The sequence below is a fragment of the Panthera leo genome, chromosome C2, assembly GCF_018350215.1.
Source record: "Panthera leo isolate Ple1 chromosome C2, P.leo_Ple1_pat1.1, whole genome shotgun sequence".
Taxonomy (NCBI): Eukaryota; Metazoa; Chordata; class Mammalia; order Carnivora; family Felidae; genus Panthera; species Panthera leo.
In genome coordinates, this window is record NC_056687.1 from 58912083 (window position 1) to 58934873 (window position 22791).

Below are 22791 nucleotides of genomic sequence, written 5' to 3' on the forward strand. Positions count from 1 at the left end.
ATACCCCTGCCTTGGAACTTCCAATCCCTTCACTTCACTTTGGGTGTTTGTTTGTTTGCTTTTCCCATAGCACTTACCTACTTCTAACAAACTGTTTACTTTTTATTGTTTGCCTCTCCTTGACAGAATGTAAGCTCTATGAGGCTTAAGGATGTTTGCCAGTTTTGTTCACTGAGGTATTTCAACTTCCTAGAACAGTGCCTGGTACAGGGTAGATGTAGAATAAATATGCGTTGGATGGTTCCTCAGTGAGTTCTATGTAAACAGAGCTAGAAGACAGCACCCCAGGTAGGGAAGGTCAGTGTGTTAAGTGTAAGTATTAGTGATTGAAACTAAGTTATGAGCAAATAGTGAAATATCTGACAGATGGGCTGAGGGTTTGAATTCAGCGAGCCCCAAGATTACAAGCTGCTCTGAAGCTGTGAAGCCAGAAGCAAGACAAGTAGGAATCCAGAAGACCTTGGACTCTGGCAGACACTGGTAGCTGCCTACCCACTTTCCATTTCCCACTCCTAATTATCATCTGAAACCTTGTCTTGTTTATACGGACAGAACACACGGCTTCAGAGGGGAACCATAGTTGGCCGAAGCCATTTATGACCATCCTTTTCCCCGTTTCTCAGCCTGTAAGTCTGATTAGTGAGAACTTACCCTAGTCAACCATGCATTTTATGGAAAACTGAAAATTAATTTTCATTCCTGCCCTTTGTCCTTCTAGAGCTGTTTCTGACTCTCCAGAATTGCAAAGAGAGCCACTTGCAGCTGGCAGATCATGTTATCAAGGTTATTAAAGTTTTCACAAAAGGCAGAGTCAAACCCCTGATATCAAAAGGAATATCTTTATCCAATGAGCTTAGGTTAGATTGTCTTCCCCTAAAATGAATGTTCATCCCGGAAGGTATGCTTGCTTCCAGGGCAAATCAATAACAAAATAAACCAGGATTCTAGGTGATAGGTAGAACAAAATCAAATGGAGCCCCACTTTTGCTTTCTCTCACTGACTAGCTAGAATCCAAACCCTCACCCAACCATTGTCAACTCTTCATCTGATTTGTAGAGTCTCCATCAGCAACCAGTCCAGACTGAGGCACCTAGAATGTGCAAGAAAGTGGTAGGAAGGAGGAAGATAAAATCTCTCACTTTGGAGTGGAATCTCTCATTTTGAAGAGTGGAATTGTCCGAGGAGAGAGAAAAAGAGAAACAGAGACAGAAATGAGGGGTAGCAAGAGAGGTCATGTCTTCATGGGACTCCTTCCTTTTGGAGGCTTCAGTATGTCAGACTCAGCAGCTACACCTGAAAAAAAAAAATCCCCCCCTTTTTTAGCACTAACACTCCAGGATTCTAAGATCTATAGCAAAATGGGGGGGGGGAGCCCCAAATTCATTAGTTGGATTATATAACAGTTGATAAGACTCATTTTTTCTTAAGGAAGATGTGCTATGTTGTAATTAGTGCTCACAAAGAAACACATAGTGCATTCTAATTTTCAAAAGCAGTTGTAAAATTTAATGTATTATACTCCTGAAGAAAAATCCAAGTTCAGTCAACACTACACTGGTCTTTACAATCAAATCAAAATTCCTTCTAAAAATAAAAAGTAGTTTCTGCATTAAACTGAAGTGAGATCTTTAAATTATTCTAACAATATTAACTTCTATTATCTGGTTTAATCTTCACATCTGCCCTATGAGGTAAATACTAATTTTTTTAAGTTTTGTGGGGTTTTTTTAATGTTTATTTATTCTGAGAGAGAGAGAGAGAGAGAGATAGGGAGGGAGAGAGAGAGAGAGAATGAGTCAGTGAGGGGCAGAGGAAGAGAGAGAGAATTCCAAGCAGGCTCCATATGGACAGTGCAGAGCCCAACACAGGGCTCAAACCCACAAGGCATGAGATCTGACATGAGGTGAAATCAAGAGTCAGATGCTTATCCGAGTGAGACACCCAGGTGCCCTGAGGTAAATACTATTTTAAATCCTATTTACAGGTGTGGAGTTTGGGACTTGGAAAAGCTGAAAAACCTGTTCAAGGTCACCTGGCCAGTAAGTGACAGAATCAGGATTAGAACTTTCAAATTCTGTAGCTATTTAGTTCACTAGCCTGTAGTGCATCAGATTGACTAGAGGATGTTACAGTAACAAAGGACTAAGAAAAATCTTAAACTCTGCTTGTTTTAATAATCATCCCTAAGAAATTTCAAACAAAAACACTTTGTGTCTTTTTTCTTAATGAATGTATATTGCCCTCTTTTATAAAATTCATACTTGTGATATATATACCAATCCATTTTCATCAATTTATTGGAATCATTTTGCACAAGAAACTGTCTTCCTAAACAAACAATACTAATATTAATTTGAACAAACAGTTGCAAAGCTAAACACAACTCAAGAAATTATTTCCCCAGGCAGATGTCATACCTCATATTTAATCAGAACAGCACATGCCTCAACCACATATGAAAACATTTATGTGTGTGTGTTTTCCAAGGACCACAGTTTTATGCCTTTGACACTATCATAGGGAGAAGAACAGAGTAGAATCCTTCTCCAGGCTTCTGAGGAGAGGTAAGAATCTTAGCAACTGCTTCCACTTGAAACTCTGCCTCAACTGCTTAGCCTAGGATTTTCAGCCTGTGTGGCATATAAACTTTTTGGATCTTGGGTTGTTTACTCTTTCTCCCTCTGTAAGTGAGAAAGTTAACTTCCCGGGTGAAATGGATGTAAGGATAATGAATGTGTTCCAGGACCTACTGCAAAGGCTCTTGAAGACCCAAGTTCTGCCCATTATCGAGCTTATCAGAGGCCAGCCTCAAGGAGCTAGTCTGAGAGGGCACCAAAGAACTTCCAACGTTATTATTTATTTATTTATTTATTTATTTATTTATTTTTGAGAGAGAGAGAGAGAGAACGAGCAGGGGAGGGGCAGAGAGAGGGAGACAGAATCTGAAGCAGACTCCAGGCTCCGAGCTGTCAGCACAGAGCCCGACATGGAGCTCGAACTCAGAAACCACGAGATCATGACCTGAGCAAGTTGGTACTGAGCCACCCAGGCACCCCCGAGCTTCCAAATCTAAAGGCCCTTGTTCTCCGAGCTTTTTATCTCTGATTTAGGAGATAAGTTGTAATAAAACTATGTATATCACTCTCTACAGAATCCTTGTTCCCTGGGGTGCCTGGGTGGCTCAGTCGGTTAAGCGGCCAGCTTTGGCTCAGGTCGTGATCTTGCGGTCCGTGAGTTTGAGCCCCCCCTCGGGCTCTGTGCTGACACCTCGGAACCTGGAGCCTGCTTCTGTTTCTGTGTCTCCCTTTCTCTCTGCCCCTCCCCCGTCCACGCTCTGTCTCTCTCTGCCTTTCAAAAATGAATAATTGTTAAAAAATGAAAAAAAAAAAAAAAGAATCCTTGTTCCCTTTCTTTATATCCCTTCATCCAGTTTCAAAAAGGAAATGCAATGGACCTTATCACCCTCACTCAGTGGTCCCTTCACAGTGAGTCTTTACAGCTCAAAGCATGATTGCCCTTGATTGATTATTGGAACAGACCCACTTTCCACATCTTTGTGAATACAGCTGCTGACTGCCTTATCAGAGGGGCATAGAATAGAGCAGCCCACAAGTTTATTTTTCTTAACTAAAAATAAGAGCATAGCCAGACAGCAATCTGGGGCTGAGTGGTGAATGGAAGGATATAGAACACCATTATAGAAAGGCAAGAGAGAGAATGGCAACACTCCGCTCTATGGGGACTTTTTTGTTATTTTCTAACGTCTGTGAACTGAAAGTTATTGATGGGGTTTGTGAGTTCAGCTGATGCCAGCTGTATTGAATTTACAACAAAGTTCAGCCCTATCTTAAGTTCCCAAACTCCTACCCGTAGTACATTAGCCCAGATCTTATTGGGGCCTTCCAACAAAGTCCACATGCCATAGGTTAGGAGATCAAGAGTGGTGATTCTCCAACATTGAATGTAGCACTTGAGAACAGTGTTCTCAGCTTGAGTTACATATTGGAACTGTAAGGGTTAAATTGTAGTGTAGGGCTAATGCTTAGCTTAAAAAAATAACAGCTTTGTGTTGACACTGAAGATTAAAAGATAACAGCCTTGCTTTGCTCTGGTAAACTATGCCTCATACCCTTGTAAAGTAGGCTTCACCAATTAAGGAAACAAAAGTTCAAAGAAAAGAGCATCAGAGGCAGGGTCAAGGAGATCCACTGGTTGCAACTTAGAGGCAGAAAGTCTAAAGTAAACACCTCATTAGGCAACTGTTTCTAACTCATCTGGAAACTGTTTCTTTGTTCTGTTCCCAGGTGATGATAAAACGATGTAATCGGTTATAAAAACTCTGTACCCCGGCTGTTCGAGGCCACACTCTTATCAAGAGAGGCCTTGCCTCTCATTGTAATAAACTTTGTTGTGACTGTCACTGGTGCCCGTAGCATTCTGTTTCAGGAGTCGTGTGGATGCAACAGAACCTCTTGACAGCTTGAAAAACTACTAATGCCTGGGCCCCGGCCCCCAGCATTTCTGATTTAATTGAGTTAGGTAAGCCTAGGCATCAGGATTTTAAAATTCCTTCTAGGTTTTTCTTGTTGTAGACAGAACTGGGGCCCTCTGCTGCTTCGGAATGCCGCATCTGAGGTCCACACTCCCTATCTGCACACCAAAGGATTCCCAGGGGTGGGGAGAAAAGATTCTATAGAGTACCAGTGAATGTGGTCTTGGCCATGTGGGGCTGCCTGTGGCTCTACAAGTCACTTCTTGAAGTGCTGATACAGATCGAGGATGGGAGTCCTCCCTAGCACACCCACGTGCTGTATTTTCCAGTAACATAAAACCTCACAGATTTGAGTCAAAACTACAAAGACTGATCGAAGCCTCTCCATTTTCCTACCAACCAATAGGTAGGATTAGTGGGCCAAGAATGAATCCCTCTAATCTGCTATTTGCTCCCTGGACATGATTTTCAGTCCACCTGAACTTAAACTCAACTACATCATGAGGGTGCATCTTTGCCCCGTAATTCAGGTTGGCCTGGAAGATACACTACCTCTTCCCTTATTGATGTGCCAACCACATGCATTTGTCTCTCAGAGGAGTAGGAAGAGGGCAAGGTCTTCAGATTTCTTAGAATTAGAGGTACATCCAATTCGACTTTGAAGGTTTGCTGAAATCATGCATTTAGCAAAGGCCCTATCATCTCTCCCTCTGGTGCCCTTCTGAATATGTGAGTAATACATTTATTACCCATGTTACATGAAAGTCCTGTGTGGACTTTTCCAGAGTCTCACATCTAATCATGGTTAAGCCAACAAAGGGATTACAGCCTTATCGGGAGTTTATTTTGCAAAACTGCCACATAACTTTGCCAGAGACAGTATCCTGTTTTTCCCACTAGGCTAAGCTCAAAGATCCCATTAAATAAAGTTGAACTCTTCAGTTATGCAGAAATATAAACAGACTGCTCAATGTGATTTGGAGTTATATTTTCATTTAGGAAAAAAATAATGTTCAAATACTAAACAGTGTTGACCTCCATAACTCAGAAATCTGGGTATGATAGAAGAGGAAATTCTAAAATTTCCCCACTGGAAAAAAAGGCATTACGTATGCAATGATTGCACACACATGCGCGCACACACACACACACACACACACACACACAAATTTTGCCATTTTCTGTATTCTAACCATGGAGTCTACTTGATGATTAATAATGCCTGAAGAGTTATTCAATGGATTAACCAGTAAGAACTATACATACTCTTTTGTAGCATGGGACAAACTGGGGAGAAAAGATTTGTAAAATCAAGTCTAAACCATTCTTCTGATAGACAATTAGTTTAGCTTAATCTGAGCATGTGGTCTTTTGTGGGCTTGGTCACAGGGTAGCTTGAGAAAAATACTAAAGGTAGGGTGGATGGCTGTATTGTGCAGATTTCCATAGACTCCCTAGTATTAGTATTAATGATCTAATACTGCCTTGGTCCTGGGTGGGCCAAACTAGTGGAATACAAGGTCCATGCCCAGATAGGGCTGGATCTAATCAATCGCTTTAACTAAAACAAAATAACTCTCATTTCTATGTAAAATTACCAACTTAAATTACAAGGAAGAAAACTATTTTGTATCCTTAGATGCCTATACACTTTCTACTGACAGAACTCAAATCATGTCTCCTCAGACATGCATTTCTGACAGTGCATGAGTGATTTAGTACAAGATGGTGGCAATGAAAGAGGGTTGTGGAATTGACTCTTCTGAAAGGATATTGATAACTCCATTCCACACTGCATTTTTATCCACTCACATTGTGTCTGTAAAAGCAGCATGGTTGAACTGTGACTCTCATGTAACGAGAGAGTGAACTTTCCAAAATGGCTGCAACAATATCCCCCCCATTCTTCCTGCTCTTCTAGTCACTCCCCCATCAAGAAGGGAGTCTAAATCCTCTTGGTCTGAATCTGGGCAGGGCTTGTGGCTGCTTCTACTAGTAAAGTATGGGAGAAGTGATACTGTATGATTTTCAAGACTGGGTCATTAAAGGCAAAGTAGCTTTCTCTTGTTCACTAGAATACTTAAACATAGAGCCTGGAACTGCCATGTAAGATGTCCAACTACCATGAGGACACCATGCTGTCAGGAAGCCAAACCATATGGAAAAGCCACAAGAAGGTGCTATATCCAATAGTCCCAGTGACACTCCCAGCAAACAGTCAATACCATCTGCCTACCCTATGAGTTAGTTATCTTGAACATCCAGCCCCATCTAGCCTTCAGATGATAGCAGCCCCAATAACATCTGATTCCAACTGGTTGAGAGACCTCAAGCCAGAATCATCTAGCCAACCTCTTCCCAAATTCCTGACTCAAAATAATAATAATAATAATAATAATAATAAGCAAAATAAAATCGCTGCTTTAAGCCACTAAGTTTTGGGGTAATTCATTATGCAACAATAGTAACCAGAACAGAATTATTTCAGAATTACTTTTACTTCCTGCTATTTAGACTGTTTTAGAATCTAAGAAAATTAAACGTTTCTGGCAACCTTCAGGAAAGGAGCATCTGTTCTGAGACACGACCCTGGTGTTCCTGGAATTTTCTGACAGCTAATGGCCCTGACAGGAAGTCATAATATGTAATCAGGTAGAGAAAACTGTATCACAACTCTTCTAAGAGATATTGCTCTATAAATCTGGGAAAATACACTTTGATCCTTGCATTGTGCGAATGAGATGAGAGTAGGGCAGAGTGAGACATTCAAGTTCATGTTTAAGTAGTAATAAATAGTTGCTAAACTGCCTTCTATGGGGAAGGAGTCCTATTCACCGTAGACTTTTTTGCTTTGTTAAGCACCTAGTTGAGGAAAGATCTCAAATTTAGGAGAACTGAATTGCTCTGCAAAACAGAAACTGGACCATGTTTGGGAAAAAAAAGAAAAAAGAAAAGGAGAACACCTGCTTACTGAGTAGCCAAAATGAGAACTTTGGGGAACAGAGATATTTAACAATGCTTTAAAGGAGTTTGCTGTTGAGTGTATAAGGAAAACCTTATTGTCCTTCATCCTTACCAGAATTTTGGTAAATAAAATGTTGCTAAATAATTCTCTTGTTGCTAGTAGTTTAGGGAAATATATAGACATTCAGGTTAGCAAGGGGATGAGAAACAGATTCCATACAGCACCATCAGGTATCTACGGTACCCACATATTAGTAAAGATGTAGCAAGAACAAACAAGTTTTTTGAAAAGGGAAAGAAAACTGCCAAAAACCAATTTACCCTAGCTATCACCCAGTCATAGAAGGCCCATTTTATTTTATTTTACTATTTTTTTTTATTTTTTGAGTTTTATTTTTTATTTTATGTATTTATTTTTATTTTTTGTATTGTGAACATGTTAATATGATATGAGTGGAAATTACACAGAAATATCACAGCCTGTTCCTACCAGTAATATCGAGGGCAGTTAATTCGTATGCAGTAGGGACTACACGTCATGCGATCGGAAATGTATCTCAGTACAAATGCCTAGGGGCTCAGGGCATTTTACACATTTAAATAAGAAAAAAAAAAAAAAAGACGTAGGTGTGTGTTCAATATGGATCACTAGAATTACAATGTAGCTTATGGATGCTGCGCATTTCAGAAAGGGGTTCCCCGAAGCTAATGACTTTAGTGCCATTGTGTATGATTCTAGCTATGGTTTAAACATTTATCCTCAAAACATTCATAGGCGCACAATACATTTTCAGCATTTACTCTGGGTCATGCTCCCCGAGACAAGTGTGGTGTGGGAATGCACTTATGAGCCCCCTCCGTCCACACCGCCTTCATTTCCTCTCCTCGGCGTCAGCAGCAGCCAGGACCCATTCTGCCTGCAAGTCATGTCCGTCAGTGGTGACAACGCGAATGTGCAGATATTATTTCCTTATGTAATGCTGCAGATCGTAAGGCACATACACATTTTGAAAATGTGATGCTGCTTCTCAAAGCCTGTTAAGAGACAGGCTTCACACCTAGGTTTTTCAAAGGCTAAAAGATGGGTGCTTTGGGAGCAGGAAATGCTCTGCTTAGCACGCCCTGCCAGAGAGCCAATGCACAGACGGTGGAAGAAATGCCATCTCTCCCCAACACTGAGGCTGTCCTGGTCGTTCAAATACATACAGTTTATTTGGCACAGTTTACTCTCTGAGTCTGTTTCTCTGTAAAACAGCAGATTAATATTCACCAAGGCTGATTAATATTCATCTGGCACCAGATGCTACGTCCTTACCCATTGGCCGTTCTGGTGCATTGATATCCATATGGGCTGTTAAATATTTGGAATATCCTGTCTTGTACGATCGCTCAGACTGAAGGAAACCATCATAGCCATTATTTGCTGAATGAAACATGTTCAATAAATTGGAGGGCTCATAAAATAAGCCCTTAAATGATATAACCATGTCCAGTTCCCTCAGCTTTAGAGATGAGGAGATGGACCCAGGTGTCCTCACCTGGGGGAGGTGTGGATGCCTCTGCCAACTATCACTCATGCTCTTACTGTTGTGTCCTGTGGTCCCCAGCTTTGGGGTCTCCATCTTAAAGGAAGAGTTTTACACATACTATTGTTCCCTAAAGATTGAGAAAAAGGAGAAGCACACATAAGAATTCCTAAGCATTGATCAGGGTTTGTTTCTTTTTGTTTTGTTTTCCCCAATGCTAACAGTTGCTTAGCTTTGAAGAAGAAACTCGTGAGACAAGTTGAGCTGTGGATGTACGGGAAGGGTCATTTACCAGAGTCCCATAAAAATGGCCCAATGCTCTTACCAACTGCTGGCAGTGAGCTTTGTCTCTTGCTATCCATTTTGACTTTTCAAAATTTTCCTCTCATCTGTCCCACTTTTAGAGAACAAGTTCTAATGTTCTATTCTGATGAACAAATCTTCACTGAATTGTTGATAACTGGTTATAAGTGAGTGTATTTTATATAATTTAGTTCCCTGGGTCATTTGCATTTGTAACCTGTATGAACTTTATGCCACAAACTTGGGCATGAGGAAAGGGTGGGTGCCATTTCTTTACTGTCTTCAAATTAAATCCAAGTTTGAGCCTCTTCTCTTCTGCAATTATAGAAAAATTCTACTTCTGTCATTATTGTTATTAGTAGAGAGAAATCCTTTCCTTCTTCGGCTCCAATTATAATCTAGGAGCTTCATGTGGTTCCTCGAAATAGAGGGAAAAGTATGGTCAGTCCCTCCTGACCTGCTGATATACACTGTTCAGGTTGTGTTCCTCTCTGCAATCTTGTGGCTCGTAGTTTCCTCTGCTGTGTCAGGAAATGGTAGCTGAGGCAGTCCTGTGCTAGGGTCCAGCCTCCTCTGGTGCCGCATTCCTGAGTCCTGCCTCCAGCCTGTGTCTGTTTTATGAGGCAAGATTCTCCACAGAGTTTCATTCTCTCCACTCTTGGGGAGTCTCCATTCCCAAAGGACACTCGCTTCCCTCCCCCTCCATAGCACCATCCTCTCAAGGACATCAGTCCCTGGAGAAGTGAAAGCCAGGAAGCTCTTCTGATACTTTCCATAAGTCATTTTTGCTTCCTGCATCCATAACACAAACCTCTCGGAGGCAAGGCAGGAGTGCAGAGGGTAAAGCTACCTTTCTTGGAGATGGATAGGAAAACATACTACAAAAAGAAAATACAAATTAACGTTTCAACAAAGCACTCCAACATGTATTTAACAAGACACTGCAGAAACATTAATATTTTTAACTCAAAGGAAGGGAACTTTTTAAATGGGTCCTCTAGGACTCCTCAGGTCTGAGCAGTGGTCTCTCTCCAGACAGGGTCCACTCAAGTTCACAGCACAATGCATTTGGGAAAATCCTGAGTTCAGGGATGTTGTTCTTGTGGTCACTCCCTGGAAGAGGAGACGTGCCTGTGAGGACACAGTCCTTAGGAAGATATTTTCCTGCCCCAGCTCCTGCCCTCCAGGAGAACGTCAGCAATAATTCTGGATTAGTTAGCCAAAGGCAGGCTCTGCCCTACCTGACTGCTGCCAGGAGCAGCTGCCTTTGAAAATAGCTTTCTGTGTCAGGAAGAAGCAATAGGACCCTGGCACTGAGCAGACCTTGTACTTCCCTCATGCCACTTGTTTACAGACAGCACAGAGTAGGGAAAATGAGGTGAAGTTGCTGTTTCCCTCTTTTACTGGGCCCCGGTGACATGGCAGATGATCCTCAGAAGCAGATACCTTGAGGCCCTGCCTTGGCACCCATGAGACTGTTAAGCCCTCGCATGTGACTTTGGGGCAGTTCTACTGAAACCCCTTGTTATTCTTCAGAGAATGGCAAATTTAGAAGTTTAAAAGGATATAGATCTTCATATACAAACTAAGAGAGGTATTCTAGAAAATCACAGGTTATGTTTTTCAGAGAACATTTTTTTGCCTTTGACTTTGATTGGGTAACCATCAGTCCAAGCCCTTACTCTCCAGTTTATTTCTGTCAGCGGCCTCACTTTATAGATCAGGTAAACTGATGGTCAGAGGGATTAAATGACTCATTTCAGGTCCCCTAGCTAGTAAATTATATAGTCCAGGACTGCAAGCTAGGATTTCCAGTTATCTTTACCCATTTGTAGCCTTTTGGGGTGACTATTTCGCCAAAACATTTTTAGCTTTATTTGTGCTTTTAAGATAGGTGCTTGAAGAAGACTGAAACTTCCTAACATGAAGAGAGGCTGAATCCTTCTTAGGAAAACCAGACAAGTACTTCTGAAATTCTAAGTAAATTGTCTGTCTCTGGCAGAGATTGGCAAGGGAAGTCTAAACAAGTCTGTCAATTATTTTACAAAAAGTTGCTTTCTGTTTATGAACGGTCACTCAATTTAAGCATTAGTGTGTATATTGTGTGTGTGTGTGTGTGTGTGTGTGTGTGTTACAAGTATCCATGGGGTAGACAAATAAGCTTAAATATAGAGCTGGGTAAAGCCAAAGAATGAGTGCATTGTATACAACAGAACAACTAGAGTGTTCTGTAGCTCTGAAAAACATTGTGGCCAAACAAAATGTTCTGCCAGGGGCAACACGGTTAGCTTTCTATCATCTCAATATGAACAGGTTATATTTTCAGGTTATATTGACCTTGAAGGTCCAGCCTAATAAACTCTGTTCTTGGGTTGTTCAATAAGACCAACAGTTCCATTTGGGAAGCTGAGAAAGGCGAGCTAATGTTCAGTTCCCTTCACAGGAATTGTACCTTTCCAGAAGGATTCTTAGTCCTCGAAGTGCCCTCTAAAGGGGGGGGGGGGGGGGGAGGTATGTTTCCTTTGAGAAATTATAGCATTTTTAAAGCATTTTTTTCAATGGAATGAGGGTTTCATTAGGACCATGTAATAGTAACCACCATTAATTGAATGTTTACTAAGCACAAGTACCATACAGACATGAACTCATTTAATCTCCAAGAAGGCTCAGAACAATAGTAGCATTTGTCACACTTTCAGACACAGGAACTGGGGTTCAGAGATTTTAAATATTTTACTTACAAAGGCACTGTAGAAAGTGATGAAGCTTTCTGATCTCAGCTCAAGTCTTTCTGACCCCAAATTCTTAACCACTAAGCACACTGCCTCCCAATTTGATATGGGGGAAATGATACCCACATGGGAGAGGTAGGTGTAGGTACTAGATAACAAGGAACCAACCTATGAGCAGCTGTCCTTCTAGGTTAGAGGACACCTGTAATCTTGATCTTTGCTTTGAGGGGAATTCTTACCCATAAACATAGTCTGTATTTTTCCAGTTTTCAGCTCGGTCCACTGGGGGGAAAATAAAGGTACTAAAATTAATTGCCTTGCATGAAACACTACTTTTTTCATCTCCTGGGACATTAAAAAAAAACAAACAAACCAGCCACATAAAGTTAGATCAAAATGATTCACGGGGCGCCTGGGTGGCTCTGTCAATTGAGTGTCTAACTCTTGATTTCAGCTCAGGTCATGATCTCACCGTTCATGAGATTGAGCCCCACATAGGGCTCTGCATTGCCAGTGTGGAGACTGTTTGGGATTCCCTCTCTCTCTCTCTCTCTCTCTCTGCCCCTCCCCAAAACACCCCCCCCCCGAATAAATAAATAAGCATTATAAAAAATGATTCACATCCAAAAACTTCTGAGCTAATCACATAAAGATTATTCTGTCCTAAAGGAGAATTACATGGACGTTCAAATGTGTCTAAAAGCAAGATCTCTATAGAAAATTTTGCTACAAGTACCAGTAACATTGATGGCTTTAAATCACAGTAGTCTGCATAACAGAGCTCATTTGAATGTCCTTGGAAAGTAAACGTGGTAGCACCAAAAAGTGTGAAATTGTGATTGTTTTTGTCTGCTTGGTATTACCAGTGCTAAGGTCAAGTAGATAAATCACAGATAAGTTATTTGCAATACATACACAAACAAAAAAAAATGTACATCCATAATATACAGAAAACACCTATAAATCAATAGGAAAAAAAAGTAACAAGTAGAGAAACAAATGGATTATGAACAGAGAAAAAGCCTTTTAACCTCACTAATAAAGATAGGCATTTTAAAGTCATGAGGTATTTCTTCGAACATTCAGATTAGCAAAAGGTGAAAAGCAACAATTGCAAGTATTAGAGATAATGTAGAAAAATAAAACTATTGGTGTGTATATGGGCACAACCAATTAGAACAATTGCTTGTATTTGCTAAAATTAGATAATGTAAACCTATTGCCTAACAATTTCCTTTTGAGGATTATCCCCAGAAGAACTCTCCACATATACATAATGAGACAGACACATGGAAGAAATTGCTGCATTATTTGTCACAGTCAAAATGAGGGGAAATACATCAATTATAAAATGTCTAAATAATTGTGATATAGTCATAAGATGTAATACTATTTAGCAGTGAAAATGAATGAACTAGAGCTAAACGCATTAACATGGATGAATATTGTGGATGTAATGAGAAGTAAAACACAGAAATTTCATGAGAATACATAAATATGAGTCCATTTATATAACATTTAAAATATGTAAAAGTAAATCATATATTTTAGAAGGATACAAACATATGTGCAAGCTATAGAGAATTTCATGACAATGATGCACCCCAAAGTCAGAACAGTGGTTATCTCTGAAGGGGAAGGAAGGAAATGAAATCAGGGTGGGTTACGTAAAGAGTTTTAAGTGGGTTTATTTGTCAGGTTTTATTTCATAAGTTGGGAGATGGCTGAGATGTTTCTTTTATGCTATTTACATCTTCTGGCTTTTTGAAACATTCCATACTTTTTTCAGTGATCAACATTCCCCTCCCAATGAGCAAAGCAAGGGCCTGCTCATCACCTTTGGAACACACTGCCTTTGTTTGATCATGGCTGTGACTGAGTTCCTGAGAACTTACATCTCATATGAAACAATGAAGATAACTCAGAAGACCCCATTCTGGAAGAATGTGATTCCATGCTCTTGTCCTCTGCCTAAAGCTGGTGTAGAAGATACATTGACTTTCAGAGATTTGGGTTTGAATTCTAGCCTTGCCACTTTCTAGCCTTAGTTTCCTCACCTGTAAAATGGACCTAATAACCTACCTCAATGGACTTTTTATAAGGATATAATTAGTTACCACATGCAAAGTGCCTGGTGTGCAATAAACACTCATAAGTAATGTCGTCATGATTTATACAAATCAGCAGGCTAGGAAAATCTGTTCTGGTTCTCTTGCTGTCACTTTCTCCCAGATGTCTGCCATTTTGAAATTTGCCCTGTAATTAAATATTTTCAGTCAAATCACTTCCTTGAGGTTTATGGTAACATGCATTCTAATTCATTGTTGGGATAGTTAATTTTCTAGGTATTTCTGAACTTAAAAAAAATAGAAATGTTCTATTTATTCACATTTATTTCTTCCTTAAAAGCACTGGTTGAGATCATGAGACCATTACCTCAGAGAGCTCAGACATTATTAAAACAAATTACTCTAGGCCAGTGTAAGGAGAGCCCTAACACTCACTCTCACAGAGGAGGCTGGGAGGTCCCTTGAGAAGGAGTGAAAGAATGGATCTCTTGTTGGCTCACACACATTATTTAGAAATAGCTTATTTTGTTAATATCACCAGATGGTTCCAAGCCATACATAAAAACATTCTACCCCACACTGATTTGCTTGACAAGTGTCCCACAACAAAGGGAGTTAACTAGACTGAAAGGCATGTGTCTATTTAGGGGCAAGCCTGGTTCAAGGTTCATGTGGTCTGTTGATGAGAGCTCTTCCTTGGGAATACTAAAATCCTAATGTTGATGAGAAAAGTACTTTCTTGAGCCAGAAATTATGCACTACAAATTTTATTCTACCACTTCCTGGTGATGTGGCAAGAGTCAAATGTTTCATCTCTAGGCCACCATTTCTTTGTTTGTAAAGCAGAGATAGTAATAGGTGTCTCACAGAGTCCTAGTAAGATTTAAGTGATTATTATGGAAGAATCTGGAACAGAAACAGATCCACAGCAAGCACCCAACAAATGTTGGGTGAAATATTAGTTCACCCAGTAGATCAATCTGAATACATGTCTTCATATTTCAGAATCTAAATTCAAGAAGGCAGGGATGATAATGGCATGGAAAGTTTTCAACTTTGAGTCAAGAAAAAAAAGCTAAACTGTACTTACTACTTGCTGTGTTGCTTTGGGCAAATTGCTCAACTTTTCTGAGTCTTATTTTTTTAATGTGCAGAATGGGGCATAATAATAATATCTCTTCACTGTAGTTTCTAGGATTACTGACGGAGTAAAATTTGTCTCTGTGTATCCTCAGCCTTCAGATTCTTCATTCATTCTCTTCCTAAAAGTAACAACATTGTTGAATGTGTATTTGAGTTTTCTCAAATTACTAACTTCTAATGGAACAGATAGCCTTAAAAATATCCAGTGGAAGAATCATAGTTAACTTCTGGAATTTTCTGAGGGAGCATTTCATATGCAAAGGCAAATTAGCAATACTAATAGAAAATTAGTAAGAGCAGTGGTTAAGATAATTATCCATCTCTGGGGAAATGCCACCATCTTCTGTGATCTTATGCTTTCAAATGCAGGAAGATGCAATAATTTCATGATAATTTCAGTTTCAGAACTACCTTTACTAAGTGTCTGAATATTCATTTCTGAATACTCTACAAGCCGAATATTACAGCCAGTTGGATAAATCAGTTGGATAATTACAGCCAGTGTTGGATAAATCAAAGGATAAGGCTAATGAAATCCTGAGCTTGTCAAGGATTCAGACCCAGTGAATTGGTTGGTATTCTAGAAAATGGGGTATGCATGGAAGTAAAACATTGCCAAGAGGATAATAACTTGGGTTTGATTTAGTTGAACAGAAAATGCTTAAGTTAATTTATCCTCTTTCATTGTCGGAGGGGAAAAAAACCCAAACAAACCTGTCTTTAATTTCTAAATAATACATGAATGTATTCTTACTTGAAAAAAATTTAAACCTTTTAAAGTTTACATCCCTCTCCTCACCACTTCCCTTCTCAAAGGTGACTATATTATCAGTTCATTGTGTATCTTTTTCTAAGTCTTTTCCTTGCCTTTTCTTTAATATGTAATGTATTTATAGAAACACAGTTTGATTAGTGCGTATTTGTGTGTAAATAATGCAAACTGTCCTGTAACTACCTTTTTACTCTACAATGTGTATTAAAGGTAGTCCCATGTCAGTATGCAGATATTTGGTTCATTCTTTTTAACTGTTATGTAGAACTCCACAGTACGAATGTGTTATCATTTGCTTAACCATTTACCTATTGACTTACAGGTGAGTCATTTCAAATGTGTTGCTCTTACAGATATTGCTGCAATCAATATATTCAACCAATTCTTAGGCATATGAACAAATATAAAAAAGTAATTACCGATCATAAGATGTACACATTTAAAATTATAATAACACTGTCAACTTATCTTTCAAGATGTCCATGCCGGTTTACACTCTGTCTAGCATTGTTTTGTGGTAACCACTTCCCTATATTTTCACCAACATTTGATAAAAATATTTCAATATCTTACTTAATGACAGGAAAATGGTATCTTATTGCTGTCTTTATTTGTATTTAGTAGTAATATTGAGCATTTTTTCTACATATATTGGTTATATTTTCTCTTAAACTCCTGCTAATGCATGCATCGGCTCTTTCTGTATTTTATTCTTTTAATCTACTTGCACTTTCCTACAAAGATGGCACATGTATTTAATCTAGCTTTTTAATATGTTTTAAACCTTTAGGGAGGAGCTCCTCTTATACAGACCTTTGTACTTGCAAATTTCTTAGGCAAGATAATATCTAATCAGGCGTCACACCTGGGATCAAGTGATGGCTATTATTCTTTATTTTTAGAGATGAAGAAATAAAACTACAAAGTGGACAAAGTCAGATCTAGACCTCAGATTTTGGGTTCCAGTACCTTTCCTTCTAAACTAAAATCCTGCAATTATACCTAGGTGCCACAGAAACCTAGGATATTAGAGGGGAATTAGGTTAAGTAAAAAATTATCTATCTAAATTCCTTATTTTACACATGAGCAAAATGAAGTATGGGAAAGCTAAATACATATGACCTGATACTAGAACACAGGTCTACAGGCTCTCAGTTGGGATTCTTTGCACTAAACCATGTAGATTTATGTAATAGCAGCATTTCATAAGCAGATTCTAGTGTTTTATCCCTACTTATCACCTAGAAGCAGAAAAAAATTGAGAAACCACTGCTAAACTTATAATTTTTTTTCCATTCTCTTAACTCACAAAATAAAGGGAATTGAAATCGTTAAAGTTGATACTAAACATATGAAAGTTAAAGCTCAACAGTCATATATATATGTGTGTATATATATATATATATATACACACATATATATATATATATATATATATATATATACACACACTGACTCTATGAAAAAGACAAAAAGAGTAAAAAAATTCTCAGTTATAACAATATATTATACTTATATACTGTCCGCCTACTGAGTGTCTCAAGTATTTCATGAATAGTGTTGCATCTATAAGCAATGATAGGCAAACATGTTTGGAATGAACAGTCATGGCTATCACAAGGACTCCCCTGGAACAGGTGATTCAAACTTTTCCCTTGACCGGGATCTTTTATAACCTGGTTTTTAATATTCTCAGCTGGGAAATGCATGAACACTGGATTTCAACAGCTCTCTGTTTTCACCTGATAGCACTTTTGTTTGGTTGAGCAATGGACAAGAACAGATTCACCTGTGTCACAAACTTCAAATTTTTTTAACTACTCTGCAAAAACAGGCATTTAAGACTGCCCGTAAATAGACAGAAATGCAATAATACTAGAGGACTTGAGTAATCCACTTTAAGGACACCAAGGTGGCTCAGAGTTGGTTCAGCGTCTGACTCTTGGTTTCGGCTCAGGTCATAATCTCACAGTTTGTGGGTTCGAACACCTCAATGAGCTCTGTGCTGACAGTGCGGAGCGTGCTCAGGAATCTCTCCCTGTCCCTTTTTCTCTGTCCCTACCCTGCTCTAGCTCTCTCTCTCTCTCTCAAAATAAATAAATTAATAATAAAAAAAATAACGCACTTTCAACATTGGATCGATTATCCAGATGGAAAATCAATAAAGAAAGGTTGGAACTAAACTACGCATTAGATTACATGGACCTAATAGGCATTTATAGAACATTCCATCTAATAGCAGCAAAATACACATTCTTCTCAAGCCCACATGGAACGTTCTCCATATGTTAAGCTACAAACCAAGTCTTAATAAATTTAAGAGCATTGAAATCTTATCAATTATCTTTTCTGACCACAGTGGTATGAAACTGGAAATCAGTTAAAAGAAAAAAAACTAGGAAATTCACGAGTATATGGAAATTAAACAACATGCTCCTGAATGACCAATGGGTCAAAGATAAAAATAAAAATTAAAAAAAATATCTTGAGAAAAATGAAAATTGAAACACAACATATCAGCTAAAGTGGTTGTAAGAGGGAAGTTTACAATGATAAATGTCTATAGTAAGAGAAATCACAAATGGTTGATTTTACACATCAAAGAAATAGAAAAAGAAAAACAAATGAAGCCCAATATTAGTAGAAGAATGAAAAACTACAAAGATCAGAAAATAAATAAATGAAATAGAGACCAACAAAACAATAGAAAAGGACAGTGAAACTAAGAGCTGGTTCTTTGAAAAGGTAAACAAGATAGATAAGCCTTTAGCTAGACTTACCAAGAAAAAGAGAAGACTCAAGTAAATAAAATTATAAGTAAATGAGGAGACATTACAACTGATACCACCAAAATACAAAGGATCACAAGAAACTACAATGAACAATTTATGCCAATATATTGGACAACCTACAAGAAATCGATAAATTCCTAGACACATACAACCTGCCAAGACTGAATTATGAACAAATAGATAAAGTGAACAGACCAATTACTAGTCAGGAGACTGAATCAGTAATCAAAAACGCCACAATAAAGTCCAGGACCAGATGGCTTCACTAGTGAATTCTACTAACCATTTAAAGAATAATTAATACCAATTATTCCCAAATTTTCCAAATAATTAGAAGAGAACACTTTCAAACTCATTTAATGAGACCAGCATTACTCTGATACCAAAGCCAGAGAAAGACACTACAAGAAAATAAAATTACAGTCCAATAACCCTGGTAAACATAGATGCAAAAATTCTCAACATAATATTACCAAGAATTCAACAATATATTTAAAAAAATCATACATCATCACCAACTAAGTTTATTTCAGGGATACAAGGATGGTTCAACATCTGCAAATCAATCAATATAATACACCATGTTAATAAATAAAGAATAAAATTTACATGATCATCTCAATTGGTACAGAAAAAACATTTGACAAAATTTGACACCCTTTCTTAATAAAAACTATCAATGAAATGGATATAGAGGGAACATAAGTCAACATGATAAAGGCCATCTATCGTAAGCCTGCAGCCATCATACTCACTGGTGAAAAGCTGAATACTTTCCCTCTAAGATCAAGAACAAGACAAAGATGCCTTATTCTTGCATATTTATTCAACATAGCACTGGAAGTCCAGCCAGAGAAACTGTGAAAGAAATAAAAATGAAAGACTTCCAAATTAGACAGGTCTCTGTTTTCAGATGACATGATATTGTATACAGAAAACCCTAAAGATTTCACAAAAAAAAACCTGTTAGAATAAATGAATTCAGTAAAGTTGCAGTATACAAAATCAATATACACAAATCAGTTGCATTTCTGTACACTAACAATGAATTATCAGAAAGAGAAATTAAGAAACCAATCCCATTTACAGTAGCATGCAAAAGAATAAAATACTTAGGAATAATGTCAAGTAAGTGAAAGATTTATACATTGAAAATGGTAAGACATTGATAAAGAAACTGAGAAGAGACAAATAAATGGAAAAATATGACATGCGCATGGATTTGAAAAGTTAATATATTAAAATGTCCATGCTACCCAAAGCAATCTACAGGTCCAATGCAATCCCTATCAAAATTCCAATGGTATTTTTCACAAAAATAGAAAAAACAATCCTAAAATTCGTATGGAGCCACAAAATACTCTGAATGGCTAAAGCAATCCTGAGAAAGACAAGCAAAGCTGGATGCATCACAATTCTTGATTTCAAACTATATTACAAATCTACAACAATTTAAACAGTACCGTATTCACATAAAAAAACAGACACACCGATCAATGAAACAAAATAGAGAGCTCAAAAATAAGCCCAGGACCAATTAATTTATGACAAAGGAGTCAAGACTATACAAAGGAGAAAGGATAGTCTTTTCACTAAATGTTACTGAGAAAACTGGATAGCCACATGCAGAAGAATGTAACTGGACTCTAATTTTACACTGTACACAAAAATCTACTCAAAATGGGTTAAAGATTTAAGCATAATACCTGAAACTGTGAAACCATTAGAATAAAACATACTGGATAGTCTCCTTGACACCGGTCTTGGTAATGATTTTTTGGATTTGATACCAAAAGCAAAAGCAACAAAAGTAAAAATAAACAAGTGGGACTACATCAAATTAAAAACCTTCTGCTCAGCAAAGAAAACTGTAAACAAAATAAAAAAGAAACCTTTGAGATGGGAGAAAATATTTCAAACCACAATTCCAGTAAGGGATTAATATCCAAAACTTACAAGAAACTCATACAACTCAATAGCAAAAACATAACCCAATTAAAAATGGGCAAAGAACCTCAATAGACTTTTTTCCAAAGAGGACATACAAATGGCCAACTGATACATGAAAAGGTGCTGAACATCACTAATCATTAGGAAATGAAAATCAAAACAATAAGATATCACCTCACACCTGTTAGGATGATTATTATCAAAAAGACAAGAGATAGATAAAAAATGCTGGCAATGATGTGGAGAAAAGGAAACCCTTGTACGCTGTTGTTGGGAATATAAATTGGTAGTCACCATGGAAAATAGTATAGAGATTCCTCAAGAAATTAAAAACAGAAATACCATATGACCCAGCAATTCCACTTCTGGACATAAAAACAGGAACAAAATCATTATCTAAGACAAAATGTACTCCCATGTTCATTGCAGCATTATTCGCAACTCAAAGAACGGAAATAACCATTATTCATTATTCAAAGTATGGAGATAAGCTAAGTGTTCGTCACTGGATAAATGCATCAAGAAAATGTGGTCTATACATGCAATGGAGTATGATTCAGCATTTAAAAACTATTCTTTTAAAAAATATTTTTGTTATTATTTTTTTATTTAGTTTTGAGAGAGAGAGAGACAGAGCATGACAGGGGAGGGGCAGAGAGAGAGAGACACACACACAGAATCAGAAGCAGGCTCCAGGCTCGGAGCTGTCAGCACAGAGCCTGACGCGGGGCTCAAACCCATGGACCACGAGATCATGACCTGAGCTGAAGTTGGACGCTCAACCAACTGAGCCACCCAGGTGCCCCAAAACTGTTCTTATCACTTGTGACAACATAGATGAAACTGAAGGGCATTTTGCTAAATAAGCCAGATAGAGTAAGACAAAGACTGTGCAGTATCACTTCTATGTAGGAAGAAAGAAAGAAAGAAAGAAAGAAAGAAAGAAAGAAAGAAAGAAAGAAAGAGAAAGGGGGAAGGAAGGAAGGAAGGAAGGAAAGAAATAAAGAACAGAGAAGAGAAGAGAAGGGAAGGGAAGAGAAGAGAAGAGAAGAGAAGAGAAGAGAAGAGAAGAGAAGAGAAAGAAGAGAAGAGAAGTTGAACTCATAGAAACAGTAGAAAAGTGGTTTCCAGAGGCTAAGTGATGGAGGAAATACAAAGACGTAGGTAAATGGATATAAATTTTCAACTGTAAGATGGATAAGCTCTTAGGATCTAACGTACAACATGGTAACTATAGGTGATAACACTGTATCATATAATTGCTAAGAGAGTAGAACTTAAATGCTCTCTCTCTCACACACACACACAGACACAAACACACACACACAAATACACACACACAAAACTTAACATGTGAGGTGATGTATGTGTTAATTAACTTGGGAGGAAACCTTTCATAATGTATATGTATATCTAACCATCACATCGTACACTTTAAGTATGTCACAATTTTATTTGTCAATTTTACCTCAATAGTTCCTGGCAGAGGGGAGTGAGAACGAAGTTTGCCCTTGCCTCAATATCTTCTGGATTTTGAGCCAGAATGAAAACAACAACAACAACAAAACACGCAAAAATACAATGCTTGAGGTTTTAACAAAGTTTGGGCTAAAGGTTTCAGATCCTCTGCAGGGTGAGTTACACAGCAGGATGGGAAAAGTCCATTACAAGGTCATGAGCCACATAGCTTGAATGAATAATTCTTGCTTATTCCTGGGTCCCCAGATTTCCATCTCACAGCCTGCATGTGTTCCATTTGTAGTCCTCAGGCAAATTCTTTAAGCCTTCTGGTTGCATTTTCCATTTCAGCTTGTTATAAATAATAAGTCAGAACACATGTCTTGAATAGCTTCAGATCTAAAACATATGTTTGTTCAGTGAGACCACAGAGGTAGAACTACAGAACCTGAAGCCAATTTTGTTTTCAGCAAAGACTTCAGATGTCTGTTCAACACATTTATTGACAAGTATTTTTCCCCCCAGTGTGCCATGCTGTCAAGAGACATATCAAAGAAGAGAAACTTCCTGTCCTCCAGAAGCATATAA